This window comes from Melospiza melodia, unplaced genomic scaffold, assembly GCF_035770615.1.
Source record: "Melospiza melodia melodia isolate bMelMel2 unplaced genomic scaffold, bMelMel2.pri scaffold_48, whole genome shotgun sequence".
NCBI lineage: Eukaryota > Metazoa > Chordata > Aves > Passeriformes > Passerellidae > Melospiza > Melospiza melodia.
In genome coordinates, this window is record NW_026948796.1 from 3,102,516 (window position 1) to 3,109,377 (window position 6,862).

At 52.6% G+C, this 6,862-nt stretch overlaps 1 long non-coding RNA gene across 2 annotated transcripts; it reads left to right on the forward strand.

Moving 5' to 3' along the window:
* The first annotated feature begins 3,646 nt into the window (after window positions 1–3,646).
* On the forward strand, window positions 3,647–6,281 carry LOC134413684 (uncharacterized). 2 transcript variants are annotated; one of them, XR_010026575.1, is made up of 4 exons: window positions 3,647–3,747; window positions 4,341–4,424; window positions 5,028–5,087; window positions 5,650–6,278. It is a non-coding gene; the product is annotated as an uncharacterized LOC134413684 (long non-coding RNA). The 2 variants fall into 2 exon arrangements; XR_010026574.1 differs by having other exon boundaries at window positions 4,341–5,087; window positions 5,650–6,281.
* Window positions 6,282–6,862: the final 581 nt, after the last annotated feature.

The window sequence follows — 6,862 nt, forward strand, 5'->3', positions numbered from 1 at the left end:
AAATCAACCAGGGTTAATTGCAAACAAAAGATAGGTTCAAAGGCCTTTTTCCATGCTCTATTCTCCTCAGTTATTATTAGAATTCACAGCTCTCCCATTGTTGGGGTCCACACATTTCACATTCACAACTACACACATCACCTGTTTGTACCTGTCACGAAACACAACTTTGTATTTCACACCAGCTGTATGGTCTCAGACACTCCCAGTACATCCCAGTTGCCCTGAACATTATCGTAGTCATTGCCAGGCACTCCCAGTTACCTCAGTGTGGTTCACTTACCCCCCGTTTTATCCCAGTTGCTCCCAGTTCCTCTGATTATGTCCCCAGTTGGCTCCCAGCATGGGCCTGGTAGCTCCCAGTAACCCCCAGTCAGGGTCCAATCACATCCACTCTGCTCCCAGTATAATTGTAGCCACTCCCAGTATGATCCCAGTCATTCCCAGTCTGATACCAGTGCCCCAGTGTGATCCCAGTTGCTCGCTGTAAATGCCAGCCAGATCCCAGTAGCCTCCAGTGTGATCCCAGTAACTCCCTGTCTCTCCCAGTATACCCCAGTCACCCCCCCTCTGCATGCTCCCAGTAACTCCCACTTTCTCCCAGTTGCTTTCAGCACAATTCCAGTTGCTCACAGCCACTCCCAGTCAATCCCAGCATGATTCCAATCACCCTCAGTGTGATCCCAGTCTAACCCAGCATGGACCCACCTGCTCTCACTGTGATCCCAGCATGATCCCAGTTGTCCCTAGAATAGTCCCAGTCCCTCCCAGCATGGTCCCAGTCACTCCCAGTTGTCCCCAGCATGGTCTCGGCTGTTCCCAGTGTGGTTCCAGTCCCCCCACTGTGGTTACAAACACTCCCAGTTTATCCCAGTTGCCCCAGTAAGGCTTTAGTTACCTGAGAATGATCCCAGTCTTTCCCAATTACTCCCAGTTGCCTCCAGCATGATCCCAGTTTCTGTCAGTTGCCCAAAGTGTAGTCCCAGTTGCTCCCAGTGTGATCCCAGTTGTGGTCTCAGTCTCCTCTGCATGGTTCCAGTTCCTTCCAGGTGATCCCAGTTGTTCCCAATGTTTCCACATTTTCCTCCCAACATGGGCCCAGTAGCTCCCAGTAACCCCCAGTCAGGATCCATTCACACCCATTGCAATCCCAGTGGCTCCAAGAATGATCCCAGTAACTCCTGCTACAATCCCAGTCACTTTCACTATGATCCCAGTTGCTCCCAGTCACCCCCAGTATGACACCAGTCACTCCCAGATCCTCCCAGTGTTATTCCAGTCATGGCCAGAGTGACTCCCTGTCACTCCCAGTGTGGGCCCAGTTGCTCCCATTCACCTCCAGTATGGTTTCAGTCATGGCCAGCACCTTTCCAGTCACTCCCAGTCTGGCTCCAGTAGGATCCCAGTCACTCTCAGATACTCCCAGTACTCTTCCAGTCACACCCTGTATGATCCCAGTCAGTGCCAGTGTGATCCCAGTATGACCCCAGCATGGACACAGCTGCTCCCATTTTCACTCAGCATGGTTCCAGTTGCTCCCATTTACCCCCACTATGGTTTCAGTCTCTCCCAGTAAAACCCAGCTGCCCCAGCATGTTCCCAGTCAATCCCAGTTGGCTGGAGTGGCTTCCAGCCTGATCCCAGGTGCTCACAGCCACTCACAGTCACCCTCAGTGCAGTCCCAGTTGCTGAAAGTATGATCCAGTATGATCCCATTCTCCCCCAGCGTGGGCCCAGCTGCTTCCACTGTGATCCCAGTAGGATCCCAGTTGCCCCCAGCATGGTTCCAGTTGCTCCCTGTTCCTCCCAGTGTGATGCCAGTAGTACCCAGTTGTCCCTCATATAGTCCCAGTCACTCCCCAGATGATCCCAGTCCCACCCAGCATGGTCTCACTGACTCCCAGTTGCCCCCAGTGTGGTCCCAGTTCTCCCCAGTATGGTCCCAGTTGTTCCCAGTGTGGTTCTAGTCCCCCCAGTATGGTTCCAGACACTCCCAGTATATCCCAGTTGCCCCCAGCATGTCTGTAGTCATTTCCAGGCACTGCCAGTGGCCCCGGTAAGGTGTCAGTTATCCCAGTATGATCCCCCAATCATGCCCAGTATATCCCAGTTGCTTCCAGCATGCATCTAGTCCTTCCCAGTTCTTCCAGTTTGCTTGCAGCATCGTCCCAGTTTCTCTCAGTTGCTCCCAGTAGCCCAAAGTGTGATCCCAGTCTTTCCCTTTCAGCCCCAGTATGATCCCAGTAAGCTCCAGTTTGATCCCAGTCACATGCCAGCCCTCCCAGTGTGGTCCCAGTATAATCCCAGTTGCTTCCAGTCTCTCCCAGTATGGTCCCAGCTGCCTCCAGCATGGTTCCAGTTGCTTCCTACATCAACCCAGTCAGTCCTAGTATGAGGCCATTTGCTCTCAGCGTGCTCCCAGTTGCACCCGGTCAGGCCCAGTATGGGGGATGATGTGCAGGGTGTGTTCCCAGTCACTCTCACATACTCCCAGTATTAGTCCAGTCTCTCCCAGTATGATGCAAATATGGCCCCAGTGTTCTCCAAGTCCCTGCCAGAATAAACCAGTTTTGTTCTACATGGTTCATGTTCCTCTCCCCCTCACTTTCATTCCAGTCACTCCCAGCATGTCCCAGTGTACCTCAGTTCCCTCCAGCATCTTTCCAGTTCCTTCCAGTATGATCCCATTTGCTCCCAAGCACTCCCAGTCAACCTCAGTGTAGTGGCACTTGCTGCCAGTATGATCCCAGTCACCTCCAGCATGATCCCAGTTCATCCCAGTATAAGCCCAGCAGTTTCCAATCACCCCCAGCATGCACCCAGTCACTCCCAGTTCCTCCTAGCGTGTTTCCAGTTGCTCACAGCTGCTCCCAGTCACCCTCAGCATAATCCCAATCACTCCCAGTATATCCATTTGCCCATAACATGGTCTCAATTGCTCACCGCTGGCTCCTACTCACTCCCAGTATGATCCCAGCATGATCCCAGTCTCCATCAGTGTGATCACAATCTGCCCTGGTATGGCAGTATGATTCCAGTATGATGTCCATACAAAACCAGTACCATCCCAGTCACTCCCAGTACGATCCCAGTATGATGTCAGTACAAAGCCAGCACAGTCCCAGTCACTCCCAGCACAATCCCAGTGCAGCCCAGTCCCTGGCAGTGCTGCCACTGCTGGGATCCCCCAGCCCTGTGTGCGTTCCCCCACGGCGGATGTGCCGAGAGGAGCCCCAAGGGCTGGCAGTGGCCAGGCAGGGTCCCCAGCAAGGCCCAGTTTGGATGTGCAGCCCCCAGTTTGCCCAGTTTGCCTCTCCTTTGGCCCGGGCCGGGCTCCCCCCGCCCGCAGCGGCTGGGAGCAGCCGAGAGCCCCGCGCTGCCCATGCCGACCTGCCCCGGCTCCATCCCCGCTCCTGCCGCAGGCTGTGAGGGCTGCGGGAAGGGCACCGAGGGTGTGGCTGCTGCTGGGGGAGGAGGAGGAGGGAGGGAAGGGCAGGGATGAAGGGGGAGGAGTAGGCGGAGTAAGGGAGGAGGACGGGGAAAGGGGTTGGAAGGGGCAGGATGGAAGAGGAGAAGGAGGTGGAGATAACACAGAGGAGCGGGCGGGGGGATGGAAGAGGAGGAGCGGGAGGAAGAGGAGGGGCAAAGGCGGATCAAGGCTGAGCTGAGGGAAGCACGCTGTCACTCCGAGCCGGGCCTGAATTCGCAGCCCCCACCTGTGGGATCATCGCCCCCACCATTGCGCAGGTGAGCGGGGGGAGGGGGAGTTCGGCCCAGATATCCCGGGGGGTCCCTGGGTTGGGTTTTTGGGGGGATGTTTGGAGAATGAAGCAGTCCAAGGCTGAGCAGAAAAGGCCCCTTGGGGGGACATTGGGGGGTGCCGGTGGCGGCTGCTGGCAGAGGCAGCCTGGAGGAGCAGAGCCCTGTGTCCCCCAGGAGCCCAAAGTGGGGAGCCCAGAGAGGGGGGAGTGCCACCATGGGCGGGAGCCTCAAGAGCCTGGAGAGGGGCAGGGGGGACTCCTTGGAGCTGCTGCAGCCCAGAGCAGAGAATGAGGGGAGAAGGGAGCCCAGGAGCCCAAGCAGCCCTAGCATCCCGAAATGGGGAGAGCCAAGAGGGGGGAGCTTTTGGCATTGCTGGGACTGCCAGCAGTCTGGGCAGGGCGGGCACCGAGGAGAAGGGGCACCCGCAATCCAGGCGTGACTCCAGCAGCTGGGACGGGGGGAACCCCCGAACACCCGAGAGGAGGGACCAGGGACGGGGAATTCCTGGGAGGCTTTTTCAGGGCTTAATCTTGGTGTTTGAGAGGTTTTATGCAGCTCACCTCTCCTGTGACTTGTAGACATGGACTCCGGCAGAGGGATCTTCAAACTCAATGTGTCTTGGGGAAGAAGAAACAGGAAAGCCTTATAAATATGATTGTCTGGTAAATGATTTTGAGAATATAGAAAATTAAAAGCAAGATAAAATGAAAGCAAGATTTGAGATACCTTAGTTACTGAACAAATGGAAAACAATGGTGTGGCCTGACTGAAGGTAATCCCCTTTTGATGAAACAATTCCCTCTGCTTGCAGACAGGTCCCAGGGTCAGAGCAGACCCTATTAGCTCAGCAGAAGGGGTCCAAAGAGTAGTATTCAGGGTTTAAAATGTAACACAGTACGGTGATGTAATGATTTTTATAGGCTGTATGTAAATGCTCTAGGATTTGTATCTTGTACTAGATTGGTTAGTGAGAAATAGAATATTCAACAGAGAAGTAGATTTATTGTATTGTAATGGGAACCTTACTCTCTTACGCTCTTACCCTCTTACTCTCTCACCCTCTCATCCTCTCTGCCCCTCTCTTCTCTCGGGCCTGCTCTGAGCTGTGGCTGGCAGCTCCAAGCAGGGCCCTGCACCCAACCCCTTTGCAATAAACCGCAAGTTCTACGACCTGGCTGCAGAGATCTCTCGTCTCTGTCTGTCCCGAACATCCTACCCCCTGACGCTCCTACAAATGTGCTCATCCCTTATTTTCCACAAACCAGGATTTCCCATTATGAGGAAGGCTGCGAGGAAGAGGAAGATGCTCCAGGACACTGATGCAGGTGAGGAGGAAGTCAGTGCCCCTTTCCCCTCTGTGCTGCTCCATCTCCCAGCCCAGCATGGCCCTGGCTGCAGCTCAGCCCTGGGGGGATCTCCTTGTCCTTGCCTGTGGCACGGAGGCAAATCCCATCCTGTCCTTGTCCTTCCTCCCCCAGAGCAGGAGCTGAGCATGGAAAGCAGGGAGGACAAATGCCCATGGCAGAACCTGGTGGGAGAGGCCGTTTTGAGCGGCTCCATGGTGCAGGTAGCCAACAGGGAGGAAAAGGCCCAGAGATGCCTCACAAGGAGGGGCTGCAAACACAGCTGGCAGGGATCTGAGAGGGAAAGAGCCAGCCTGGGCTGGGAAGGCAGCCGGAGATCGGGCCAGAGCTCGGAGCTGGTGCTCCATGAGCAGCTCCATGATATAGGGTGAAGCTCCACACATGGGTGGAGTATGGGAAGAGCTTCAGGTGGAGCTCCGAGCTGAACAGGCACCAGAGGACCCACACTGGGGAGAGGCCCTATGAGTGTGGAGAGTGTGGGAAGGGGTTTCCAACCAGCTCCTGTGTCCTCTGGCACTATCAGAGTCACAGAGAGGAGAGGCCCTTCCAATGCCCCGACTGCCGGAAGGGATTCAAGCACAACTCAGACCTCGTCACCCACCGGTGCATCCACTCAGGGGAGAGGCCCTGCGAGTGTCCCCAGTATGGGAAGAGCTTCTCCAGCAGCTCTAACTTGACCAAACACCAACGGAGGCACTGATAAGGGAAGCCCTGTGAGTGCCCTGAGTGCGAGAAGAGCTTCGTGCGCTGCTCCAGCTCCATCCCCCACTGGAGGAGGCACTTTGGGCACAGCCCTGGTCACTCACATTCCCTGTGATCCATGTTGGGAACACACCTGGCTGCTTCTCCTTTTGGTTTGGCCCCAATTTGGAGCAGTGGGATGGGGATTGTGTGGGGCTGGGTGTGTGGGATGTATTTGACTGCAAATAAAACTTTCAGAGTTACTGATTCTGTCCTATTTTCTGTAAGTTCTGTTTGCAGAGTGCCGCCTTCTCAGCTGATTTGATTACTATTAAAATCCCTTTTTTAAAATCTAACCCAAAAAATCCAAAAACCAATATCCAAATAAAGCCACTCACCCACAATTAAATTTTTTAAAAGTAATTTTATTTGTTTTAGAGTACTTAAGGGAATTATTAAATTTTGTTGGTTAAAATTTCTGAGAAATTACAGTGGTGTTTGGTTTTGTGTTTAGTATATTTGTAATAGGAATTTTTTTACTAAGGTGTGTTAGATTCTATGTTAGTTTTTGAGATATTTTTATCTAAAGTATATTGGTTACTGAGGTAAAACTTACAAAATGTATTTCTTTGTATGTAATTTGGTTTTTTTCTTTGGTAATGTTATATTAATAGTTTACTGTTGTTTTGGCTTGAGTCATTATTGGAGTATTGTAAGGAGGAGTTGAAATTATATTTCATTTTTATATTTCATTTTTATATTTCATTTTTATATTTTATTTTTATTCTAATGTATTTCATTTTAATTATAATTTATTGATTTTTAATTTATTATGATTTGTTGAGAGGATAGGAAGGAAGTTCAAGGGCAGGAACATTTTTTCCTGGCTTGGAACTGGAATTCCAGACCCTGGGAGTGTGTGCAGGACCACAGGCTGGGATCAAGTTTGGGCTGGGATCAAATATGGACTGGGATCTAATATGGACTGGGATCCTATGGGTTTGGACGGCACAGAGTGGGATCATATGGATCAGGACCACACAGAATGGGATCAA